Source organism: Vulpes vulpes, chromosome 5, assembly GCF_048418805.1.
Source record: "Vulpes vulpes isolate BD-2025 chromosome 5, VulVul3, whole genome shotgun sequence".
NCBI lineage: Eukaryota > Metazoa > Chordata > Mammalia > Carnivora > Canidae > Vulpes > Vulpes vulpes.
Window position 1 is genome coordinate 35,465,142 of NC_132784.1, and position 12,156 is coordinate 35,477,297.

Here is a 12,156-nt window from a genome sequence, read left to right on the forward strand (position 1 = left end):
GCTTAACTTTTTGAAGAGCTGCCAAACTATTTTCCACAGCACCCACACCATTTTATGTTAATTACCAACTGTAACTGCAGTCGCCATTGAATGGTGGAGTAGGGGTGGCAAGTTTATTTCTCTACATGCCCATAAATACTTGTTATTTTCAGGGTTTTTTTTTTTTTTAAATAATAGCCCTGGGGGCAGGGAAATGAGTTTATTTTGAATCAGCCAGAAACCAGACCAAGTAGTTTGATCAAGCTTGATCAACAACTTGATTCAAGTTATATTTCTATCCTGTGTTGATGAGCACATAGTCTCTGGGTAGGGAAGGGAGAAGGGCCTTTGCAGATCACTCATCCCTGTTCTACTGGGTGCGAGGTGGTATTTCATTTTGGCCCATAGTCTTTTACTTCATCACCTTGCACTTAGATCGACAAAATAGTCCTTGAGACTGTACCTGCCCTCCCTGTTTGCCTTTCCCCCTGCTACATTTGACCATGGATGTTCATGGATCTTTGTAAATCACCCCTGGTAACAGGTTGTCTTGTTGCTTCCCTACTTCCTGCATCATCATGTCGACACTTTTCTGCCTGGTACACAAGTTTCTGTCTGCTTCGTTCTCTAACTCTGCTTTTCCACATGGTAAGTGTTCCTCAAATTTCCGTTGAGTAAGTGAGTTCATGGCCTTGTTAAGACTCTTTCTTGAGGGAACTTGGAGTCTAGTATATGAGTTGAAAAGGAAAGAGAGTCAAAAGAGAGACTCAGATAAAGGAGAACCAGATCCGGGGTGAGGGTGGGGGACAGTTCTTGGAGGAAAAGGAGTAGGAATTTGAAGAATGAGTAGGAATTAGGGGCAAGAAGAAAGGACCATTGAACAAAGAACATAGCATGTGTTTTCTTTGGCTGGGTCCTAACTCTACAAGAAGGGAGCATGTTCTTACTTAAAATATGGAGAGGCTCCAGATTCTGAAAACCTGGAATGCATGGTCAGGGGTTTGGAATTCATTTAGCAATTACTAGGGACCTAATGAAGTTCTCAGAGTCCCAGAGCTGTGATTGAAGAAGACACCTCTGTGTGCTCTAAAGGGCTTGGTTTGAAGAAAGAAGGTCTCAGAGGCAGGGGAATAACCAGTAAGGCTACCGCAATAGTACAAGCCAATGTTGAGGAATGTGTGGACTGGGACAGTGATGGCAGAAAAAGAAAATTTAGAGGTTGTTTTGAGTGACATTGTAAAGGAAATGTCAGTGATAATTAAAAAGCTATAAGGAGGAAAGGAGAAAAGAAGATCTTGTAATTTTCAGCCTCGGGGGTTGGGGGGATGGAAAGTACCACCAACTGAAATGTTAAATCCAATAATAGAAGTGAATTTCGGATGAAAACTCTGAGCTAAATTTTGAGAAGATTGAGACTAGAGTGTTGCTGTAATATTTCCTAGGAGAAGACTGACACGTGGGGTTGTAGCTCAGGGGGAGACTCAGGCATCATTTGGGACAATGTGTTTATCAGGGTAACAATGGAAACAATGCAACTGTAGGGTATAGAGAAGAGAATGTTGAAAGGGAAGCAGATGGGGTCACCTGGGTGGCTTGGTCATTAAGTGTCTGCCTTCGGCTCAGGTCATGGTCCCAGGATCCTGGGATCGAGCCCCACATCGGGCTCCCTGCTCAGCGGGGAGTCTGCTTCTCCCTCTCCCTCTGCCTGTCCCCCAGCTTGTGTGAACTCTCTCTGTCAAATAAATAAAATCTTTAAAAAGAAAAAAAAAAAAAAGAAAGAAAGGGAAGGGGATGAAGGCAGATGACTCAGGAATATTTTTTTTAAAATTAATTAATTTATTTGAGAGACAGAGTGGGGGGGAGGGCAGAGGAGAGAGCGAGAGGGAATCTCAAGCAGACTCTGCTGAGTGCAGGTCGTGGGCTCATCCCACGAGCTGGAGGTCACCACATGATCTGAAATCAAGAGTTGGATGCTCAACCCAGTTGGCCATGCAGGTGCCCAGGAATATTTTTGAAGGAGGAAGAGGGGTCAGAATACAAGACAGTGGCCCGGGGTCCTTTAACAGCCCCAGGAAGGAGGGAATTCTGAGGAGGAAGTAATCAGCACTGTCCTGAGATTGCGGAGCTGGGTGCTTTGACAAGCAATCACCAGGTTTTGTCAATTAATATTAAGCGATTTGTAACTTTCGAGAACGTAGCTTATATTCACCGTAGGAGGAGGGGGGGTACGATAAAATATTGGAGAATCCACCGGAGAGTTGGAGGAGTCTGGAGGGAGGCTCCTCTCTCAACACCATAAGCAGTGAAGGAAAGAGGAATGGAAGAGTGGGAGGGAAGGTTTTTAAAAAAAGTTAAAGCAAGAGTAGTGGCCCAGAGACAGTGTGGAAGCCCCTGGGTCTCTGCAGTGTGAGCATGGGAGCCTTGTTGGGTTAGTTTATACCAGTTTTAACATATTCTTTTTTTTTTTTTTTTTTTTTAAGATTTTATTTATTTATTTTAAGAGAGAGGGCGCTCTTGAGCGCACAGACATTGAGGGAGGAGCAGAGGGAGAGTGAGAATCTCCAGCCAACTCCCGGTTCAGTGCAGAGTCCTACCCGGGCCTCGATCCCGTGACCCTGAGACCACGACCTGAGCTGAAACTGTGTCCTTCGCTCAACCACCAGAGCCACCTAGGTGCCCCCAGCTTTGACATTTTCTTTGCGTGGGCACTTTTTTGGCTCGTTTTTTAAATGGCAGCTAAAGGTGTACAGACCATGTTAAATTACTTTTTTTCCCCTTAAGATATAACTTTTTCAGTTCATTTAGAACATGCAAGTCTGATATTTTTTAATCAGATGAAATCTGCATAAAATGAATTTTCTCTTAATTCTGGATTCATCATGATTTTACAATATCAGCTGATCGTGATATTTACAATATTTGCTGAAACGTAGAATTTTGCAAACGCTAGGTTATTATCAGTGTTTTTTTTTTTTTAAATAAACATAGCATGCAAAATTTGAGGTTTTAACGTGGGTACCTAATTTCTACACAGAATATATCTTTGCAGTATTCCAAAAATCACACTGAAACATAATTTCCTTGGAAAATAGACTATAAAACTTAACAGGTTTTCCATTTTATCAACTGGAAAGCTTTATCTTTGTTTTTTATTGCACATTTCTCATTTTTCATTCATTTAAAGCTGCCAATTATTGTTTTTTATTGTAAAGTCAATTTTAGTATTTGCTTTATTTTTTATTTTGTTGCCTTTTCAAATCGACGTGTCTTTAAAGTGTTTCTTACTTGTTTAAAAATGTCTGTGCGTGTATTAAATCACTTCAGTTTAACCAAGTGAAATGGAGCCATTCTTTTTTTGAGCCAGTAATGAAAACTGTGGTTTCTGACATGTACATTTTAGGGTGGTGAATGTATATGAAATGATTGTGTCTAGGCTATTGAAGGGAATGGTCTTGAGAAATTCATGGGAAGCTTTAGCATTGTCCAAAAAATGAGGGAAGGTGCATTCATATTATTTTATTTTTGTTTTTTATTTTTATTATTCTTTATTTTTTTTAAAATTAGAGTTTGATTTGCCGACATATAGTCCAACACCCAGTGCTCATCCCGCCAAGTGCCCCCCTCAGTGCCCGTCACCCAGTCCCCCCATCCCCCCGCCCTTCTCCCCTTCCACCACCCCTAGTTCGTTTCCCAGAGTCAGGAGTCTCTCGTGTCCTGTCTCCCTCTCTGATATTTCCCACTCAGTTCCCCTCCTTTCCCCTCTGATCCCTTCCACTATTCCTTCTATTCCCTGTATGAGTGAGACCATATGGTGATGGTCCTTCTCCGACTGATATACTTGGCTCGGCATCACCCCCTCCAGGTCCCTCCACGTCCAAGCACGCGGTGGGTATCCGTCCTTCCTGATGGCTGAGCAACATCCCATTGTATACACAGACCACAGCTTCTTTCACGTTAACTTTAAAAAGAGGGAAAAAGAAAGTCGTTTCGTTTTAAAACAAAAAAGTCAAAAAAAAAAAAAAATAAAACAAAAAAGTCTGGTTGGGCTAGAACATAACAGAAGATAGTAAAAGCCACATTTGGTCTGTCCCACAGGTTAGAGGAGGTTTGGAGGGAAATGAAATTGATTTACAGGCTCATATTAAGCTCGAAAAGACACAATGAAATGACTATTTTCATTGATATGACTTGATTCTACTAGATCAACTCTGATGGATTTATTCATAAGATGCAGAAGGTGTGGGCGGCTCAGTTGCTTAAGCGTCTGCCTTGGGCTCAGGTCAGGGTCCCAGGGTCCCAGGGTCCCAGGGTCCCGGGATCCAGCTCCACCTCGGGCTCCCTGCTCAGCGGGGAGCAGCTTCTCCCCTGCCCCTGCCCCTGCCCTCTACCCCATTCATGCTTTCTCTCCTTCTCTCTCTTAACTAAATAAAGTCTTAAAAAAAAAGATAGAGAAGATGGTGAATCCTGCAAAATATCACACGGGTGACACGCAGAAAGAGTGAAATTACAGTTTATTCTTTTCTGTTAAATAAATAACTGTTTAAATAACAGTGAGATCACAGTCTTCAAAGGGGCGGGTAAGGGGGGCCAAAAGCCCCAGCCCGGGCTGATTTGAAATTTGTGATAAACTCAAGGACACGTTGAACACTAATGTGAGCTGCATGTGGTCAGTGGAAATGAAGATTGGAAACGATGGTAAATAGATCAGCCCAAGTGAAATTTCCCTGTATAAGTAAATCGTACAAATGAATAAAAAGTACACAAGGCCGTGGAGGGGTGGGGACCAGATCTGGGGGGTGAGAGGGGAGGAAGGGCACGGCGAGGAGGGGACCGAGCCGGCCGTCCTGAGCTGCCCTGAGGCCCCTTCCCCTGGGATCACAGTGGGGCAGGGCGGCCACGATGATGGGGTTTGGGGGCAGCTTCCAGCCTCGATTTAGGAATGTAGGCGCTGGGCCACCGCCCTACTGAGACCCGGGGAGGATGCACTAGAAGTTTGGGCAGGAACACAGGTTTGCGTGGGTGCAAGGGGACGTTGGGCAGAGAACACGTGGGAAGCAACGTGAGCACAGCTCAAGTGTTTCTCAGAACAGCCCCAGCAGAGAGGAGGACACGGGCTGGGGTCTGGGTCAGGGCTCCAACCCCCCCCCCCCGGGGCCTCCTGTCCCTCCAGAGAGCGAGATGCCGCCCAGGCGCTGGCGGGCCCTGGGGCTCGGGCCCCCCACCCCACCTGCTGCGCCCCCACCCCCAGGCCCTGGAATGGTTGCAGCCTCAGCCCCAGGCGCTGCTGCCTTGGGCCCCCCCCCAGCTGCAACTGCTGCACCCCCAGGCCCTGGGATGATTGCAGCCTCGGGCCGGGTGCTGCTGCCTCGGGCCCCCCAGCCGCATCTGCTGCACCCCTGGGCCCTGGGGTGATTGCAGCCTCCTCTGTCCCCTGACCTGCTTGGTCCTGTTCAAAACCCCTTCCCAAGACACAGTCCACATGATTGTAGCTTTCCACACTCTCCCTGTCACTTCATTCTGTGGTTTGGGAACCAAACATAGAGGAGAAAACAAAAGAAGGAAGGGAAAAAAGCAAACTCCATATGCGTGTTCCTCATCAGAGAACCTCGGCTTCTTCCCACACCTACTGGAGGCAGTTTGCCCTTGTTGTGGGCTCAGGTGGGGAGGAAGGCCTGGGAAGGAGGGAAGAGCTAAGGTGGCTCGTGGGCCTCCCAGTGGTGACCCCGCAGCACTGTCTACAGGCCCCGCATCCCCAGGCCGGGCTCCTGGGCCAGCCTCCTCTCCCCCCCACCAAGCCCTGCAGGCCCCACATCCCCAGGCTGGGCCCCCGCAGCCCCTGCAGCCTCCTGGGCCAGCCTCCACTCCCCCCCCACCAAGCCCTGCAGGCCCCGTGTTGCAGTGTCCACCAGAGCTAATAAGATGGTAATTTTGTTGAGTCCTGGGTTTGATTTAGGAAAATGAAGCAAAGGCCTAGGGAGGCTCCCCCCAGGCCCGGCTGGGCTGTGGAGGACGGAGCTGAGCCCACCTGGGGGTCGGTGGGTGGCAGTGGGCCTGGGTGGCCATTGTGCAAGGCCCAGGGTCAGGGCCTGGGAACGGGTCAGCAGGGGGGACCCTCGGCCTGGGCTCGAGGGTGTGGGGTGGACGAGCGGGGTAAGCCGAGGCAGGGGGCAGGCCTGGGGGGAGCCAGGAAGGAGGGGGCAGCCAGGAGAAGGAGAGGGAGGGGGGTTCCTTGCGCACTTGGGTTTTCTCCTGTGAGGGCCTCAGCCGGAGAAGCTCAAAGCCCCGCAGGTGCCTGTAGCTCCTCGCCTCGCTCTCCCACTCAGTTGCGCTGCTTCCCGGCTCAGCTGCTGAGAAGGAGACTCTGGAGCTTCTGGGCCTGTGTGGCACCATCCCAGAGTCCCAGGGCGGCTGCGAGACCCTCCTCATCTACACCTTGCTCTCTTGCTTGGCTCTTGGTCATCACCTCCCAGGGCTGTCCGCACCCCACAGGTTCCTTTGCTTTGATGCTTTTGAGAGTTCAGGATCCCGATGTTGCCAATTTTAAGTTTTGATAAGTTCCCCCCCCCTCCATGGCTGTCTTTAAAAAGAAAACTAGACACGTGCAACGAGCAATAGGCGGCCGCTGAATATGGTTTGTGTTCCGGTTGAGATGAAAACCTTAAGAAACACAGCAACGTCCCATTCCCTTAGGAGACTTTGGGTCCTAACAGCACTTTAAAGAAAGGTTGATAAATAAGAAAATGAAAAGAAGGATCTCCATTTATGTAATTTTTGCTCGGTAAACTCGATAATGGAAGTTGTGGGGGGCTCCCCTTGTGTCACACAGCAGGTGTTAGTTCTGCTCCGAAGGAGGAGCTCATGGTTAGGCGGGAGGCCCTCGGAGATTTTTTTCTCATGCTGGGTACAACTAGTTTTTATTCCTCACTTGGGTCTGATACCACGATGCAGTATTGCGTTATTTTTATTAAAAAAGAGCAAGCCATCTCAGTGTTTCATCAAAGGGAACAGTTTGGTAAATATAGCACATCCCCTTGACGAATGCTTATGTCACCATTAAAAAGCTGATTACTAAGACCGTTATGGGAAAATGTTATGACATAATATTCAGGGGAGAGAAGCAGAATGTAAAATCACGTCAATTGAGATTTAGACATTTTATTTATTTAGTTTTTAAAAGAGATTTTATTTATTCATGAGAGACACAGAGAGAGGCAGGGACACAGGCAGAGGGAGAAGCAGGCTCCATGCAGGGAGCCCAACACGGGACCTGATCCCAGGACCCCGGGGCCGTGCTCTGGGCCCAAGGCCGACGCTCACCCGCTGAGCCCCCCAGGTGTGGAGATTTAAGCACTTTAAAAATGTGGATTGCAACCTGACTCCGAAGCTGTGTGAGCAATAAATACTCCTGAATATGAATAAATATGTCTTCAAAGGAGAGAGGCCTGTGTAGGCCGACAGTGCTGCCATTTGGCATCAGGAGAAACAAGTCTGCTGGCTGGCTCCCGTCTTCTCCTCCTTCCCCTTGTCTCTCCCGACCAAGTGCTTTCATCTGGGTGGTTTTCTCTGGAATTGGCAAGCAGATCGTCTTCAGCGTCAAATCCACACTCGCCCGCCTCCCAGGAAAGTTCAGGCCCTGCGGCCCGGCACCCCGCTGCCGTGGTCTGGAGCCTTGTTGCCTTGGGAGTCCTGTCTGTGCTGGTGTCCCCGGCCCTGCTCATCCAGCTGGGGCTCATGCGTCCTTCCCGGGCCCGGGGGTGACCCGCGAGAGCAGCCCGCTGGCCGCCGGCTCCCCAGGCAGCTCGCAGGTAAGGCAGGCAGGTGAGGGGGGGTGCCAGGAGGCTCCCCTGTGCAGGGATCCAGGAATCAGACCCTGCCGCTAGACACGGAGGGGTGGAGGGGCGAGGCAGGGGAAGAGAGGGGGACAGGGACCCAGAGAGGAGGTGGCCAGTTTCTTGCCCTTGGGGCACAAGGGTTGCTCCTGGGGCCTCTTCCACAGCCCATGTCCTTGCGGGGCTCCCTCTGCTCTGGGCTCCCCCCCCATCTTCTCACCCCTCCTCACCCTTCTGCTCTGTCCTGGCGGCTCTCTGGGGCTGTGCTTCCTCAATGGCACCGCACCCCTCGGGCACACCCTGGGTCACTGGGCCACCCCCCCCATTGTCCCCCCACAGCCGTGTCAGTTGAGGACCAGCAGAAAGGGCCAAATCCAGCTCCCCCTCCCTCAGTCTCCTTCCTCCCTCCCTCTGCAGCCGCAGAGTTGAGATGCTATCCTTTGCAGGACATCCAGCTTGAGAAATCCTTAGAAGCCCTCCCTCAGCGAGCTGGGCTTTCCCTCCTGCCCCGCCGCATGCACTTGCTGTCCCACGTGCCCTCACCGGCGTGCACAGGCCTCCACGCGTGTGCAGCAGCCGACGTGCCCTGAAGCCGTCCCTTCCAGGTGGCGTCTCTGCACCGGAGCGCGGGGCTGAGAGCCGGCCACCCTGCCTCTCCTTCTTCCTGACCCCTCGCCCCTGAATCTGAGAGCCCAAGAGAGCTTACAGAGTATAGAGCTCGATGGGCACTAGGGATGACCCGGTTCACCCTCCTTTTTCTAGATGAGGAGACTGATGCCCAAAGGTCATGGCTTGAGGTCACATATTTACAAGTGACAACTATGGGACAAGATCCCAAGTCACTTCCCTCCCAGTCTGGCAGCCTTCTCATCAAGTCCTAATGCTTACTGGACGGACTTTCCTGACCCCGGAAACCTCTAAGAGGCTCCACAGTTGTCCTATAGCTTTGTCCAAGTGCCAGCTCTTGCACCATGCTTGTATAGACGGACCCAGCCGTAAGGGAGTTCTTCATCCTCCAATTCCTCTTAGCACTTCTTAAATCATGCCAAGCATTCGTAGTCTGCAGTGCTGCCACCAATTAGGGTTAATTATATACGTGCTTTACCCTCCCGACTGGACTCCAAGGGCTGCTTGAAGACAAGAATTGTACCTTTGTCATTTTTTTGTTTGTCCCATAATTGCTGGTACAGTGTTCGGCGCTGGTGGATACTCAACAAAGGTCTGTGGCACAAATGAACCAGAGAATGAGTGAATGAACAATGAACCCATTGGAATAGCACCTTTGTTCCCTCTTGGAGTGGGGTGCTTTAAATCAAAGTGTGATGAATCTCTGGGGACTGGGAGCTTTGTGAGTTATGGGGAAGTCTCTCTGGCTGAGTGGGCAGTGATAACATTAAAACTGCAGCCTTGGAGGAGCTGGCAGTGATTTAGGAAGTACATTCATATGGGCTCTTCATAAATAAATCAATTAAATTGCTGCCACTTGCTAGTCAGGCAGGTCTGCCCCTCAACAGAGCAGGTTTGCGGTGTTTATCAGCTGCTGAAAACTGCTCCAGTGTCCGTGTTCCTGCACGGCTGGGGGCTTCTGGTCATCAGAGCTTGCCTCTTTGAGGACTTCCCTCACCAATGGGGAGAGAGCAGAACCACTCACTGTTGAGTCCCTGTGGTTCTACCAACCAGGGGTGGCTGCCCCAACTCAGGCTTTCCCGACAGGTGGCTGGTTTTTTATATTGGCATGGATTCCTCTACTGGATGGCTTTCCTTATTGGGGATTCAGCACCTGTGGAGCTCAAAAGTCACATTTCAGCAAAGAACTGTGGGAAGCTCTGCTGATAAGAAAAATGCTTTGAATTCTGGTCCATCTAAAAAAAAAGTGACTCCATGTATCATCCTCCCCATTAAAATATTTTTGCTTCATCTTAGTCCCAAAGGCCAGGGGTCTCTGGATTTATAAGGTAGCAATGAATTTAGTTGAAAGGCTAATTTGTATTTCTGAGCTAATAGGAGATGATGAGTAGAGGTTCTCCAAGTTCCTTTTTTTCCTTACAATTTATTCAAAAACAAATATCTACGGAGCACCTAACATGTCTAAAACCATGGCAGGCTTTGGAGATACAAATATGAAGAAATCTTTGCTTTCAAGGATTTTATATTTTGATGGGGTTGCAGATATAGTCACTGATGAGGGTATAAAGGAGCAGCTCAGTGGTGGAAACTGGGTAAAGAGCTCTGGGAATAGGAATGAGACTAGCGTGTTGGCTTGGGAAGGGTCACTAAGCTGGGACTTAAGGGATGAGTAAGGTTTCACCAGAGGAGGAGCAGGTACTCCCGATAGGGAGTGACCCTGAGTAAGGACCTGGAGCACTTAAGGCATTTATAGGATGGATCTATTTATAAGATGGGCATCTACTCACCCACAGGTGGTTAGTGATCCAGCCCTTGGTGGGCTCTGTGCCACTCAGGTACTCTCTGCTGCCTCGGGCAGCGTCCCTGTCTGCCAGGAGCTGGAGGTCACATGGGGCTGGGATTCCTGCAGAGAGAGTGGGGGCTGAGGCTGGGAGCTTGGGTTGGTAGACTGTGTGAGCAGCTATGGCGCTGGCCCGGCAGCAGAGCCCCTGCTGATGGTGTCTAGGCCTTCATTCGGTGACTGAAGGACATTTAGGGTATTTCTATGTCTTTTTCTTTTACAAACATTCTTGCAATGAATAACTTTGTGGCCCATACATCATTTCAAGCATGTGAAGCATGCATGTAGGATCAGTTCCTAAAATGGAATCACTGGACCAAAGGGTGTGTGCATTTGGTGAATTTTGTCAAATATCTTTCATTAAAGGTTTATCAGTGTTCACTCCCAGCAGCAGTAAATGAGATGCGCCTCCCTGCCTACTCTGACTCACACACGCACCGATTCACGCACACACACGTGCTGTAATAAGAATAGTCTTTCATTCTACTACCCAACAATTATCACTCTTGTGGAGCACAGATGGCCAAAGTCCAACACTCTCTAAAGGTACAAAGGCATGAGTTTGAGACAGATGAAATTCTGTCCTGGACAAATCCAGAAAACCTCCTATGTCTTACCTCAGTTCAGATTTCTGTCCCATGGGTACCAGAGTGAAGCATTATGGGAAAAAGTGGTTGGCCTCCAGGTTGAATCTAGATTCAAAGATTAGGAATGTCCTCATATATGGCCACTACAGGGGACTCCTAGTAACTCCTGGTGGGTGGATCAGTGATGTAGTCTTAAACTCACCTCCCCCTTTTTTCATATTTTCAACTTGTGCCATTTTCTGCCTTAAGTCTCATTTGTCCTAAACCTTTAAATTTGGCGTGTGCAAGCCTATCTAACCAGCCTACCACATCAATAATAGTTGATAAATATAGTCCTTTTCATGGGATGATAAAAAGCTAGTAGCATATGATTACTTGGACAAGCGACAAGAACTTCAAACTTAAATCCGTGTCTTTCACCTCCACCCCCCATAAGTGAAAGACGAAGGCAGAAGTTGTGATTTCTAGGCCCAAATCCCATGCATGTGAAATAACAGATAACTGAAGTTGGCCCAACTATCTCGTTGTCCTCTCCATCTTCCCTCTGACTCAATGGGGATAAACAGTGACAACAGAATACCCACATTAAGGATGAAGGTGCTTGACAATGGCTTACAAGGAACAATCTTGCAGCCTTTTGCAGAAATATCGAGAGCAAGTTGCACAGGTAGGAGGCAGAAAACTGAACTTTGTCGCAGTTGTGTAGCCGCTGTATTAAACAGATACTCATTATTTATAGGATTTTAAAAGTCAGGTGAGCAAGAAACCTGTATTTATTAAGGACCCGTTTTCTGAGTCACTGTATTAGATGGTATGGAAGATAATGAATAAGTAAATAAATAAAATAAACAAATATTGCTCGTTTTGGCAGCACATACATTAAAATTGGAACTATATAGAGAAGATTGGCAAAGCCCCTGCACAAGGGTGACATGCAAATTTGTGAAGCATTCCATATTTAAAAACAAACAAACAAGTAGTCAGGGGCCCAGCTCTTTAGGAAATCAGGAAGGAGTTGGGAAAACAAACATACATGACTAATTTAATGGCTACATGAGAGTTAAAAATATGATGTTGCAAATACATGAAACCATTTAGTGCCAAGCATTGGGTCTGAGCAACTTAAACAGCTCTGAGCTGAGGGGATTAGAGTCCCCAACTCTAAAGCTCACCGTTGCTCTAGGAAAGTTTGTTGGAAATTTAGGGTGTATCTTACTCCCTCTTTCCTAGCCCCCCGCCCCCCCGCCAGGCTTCCCTTCATCCGTGTTCTCGTTGAATCTCTCTCGTACGCTTT

General features: G+C 48.5%; 1 non-coding gene across 1 annotated transcript; it reads left to right on the forward strand.

Moving 5' to 3' along the window:
* The first annotated feature begins 11,717 nt into the window (after nt 1–11,717).
* Nucleotides 11,718–11,824, forward strand: LOC112919368 (U6 spliceosomal RNA). The gene has a single exon (XR_003234897.1). It is a non-coding gene; the product is annotated as a U6 spliceosomal RNA (small nuclear RNA).
* Nucleotides 11,825–12,156: the final 332 nt, after the last annotated feature.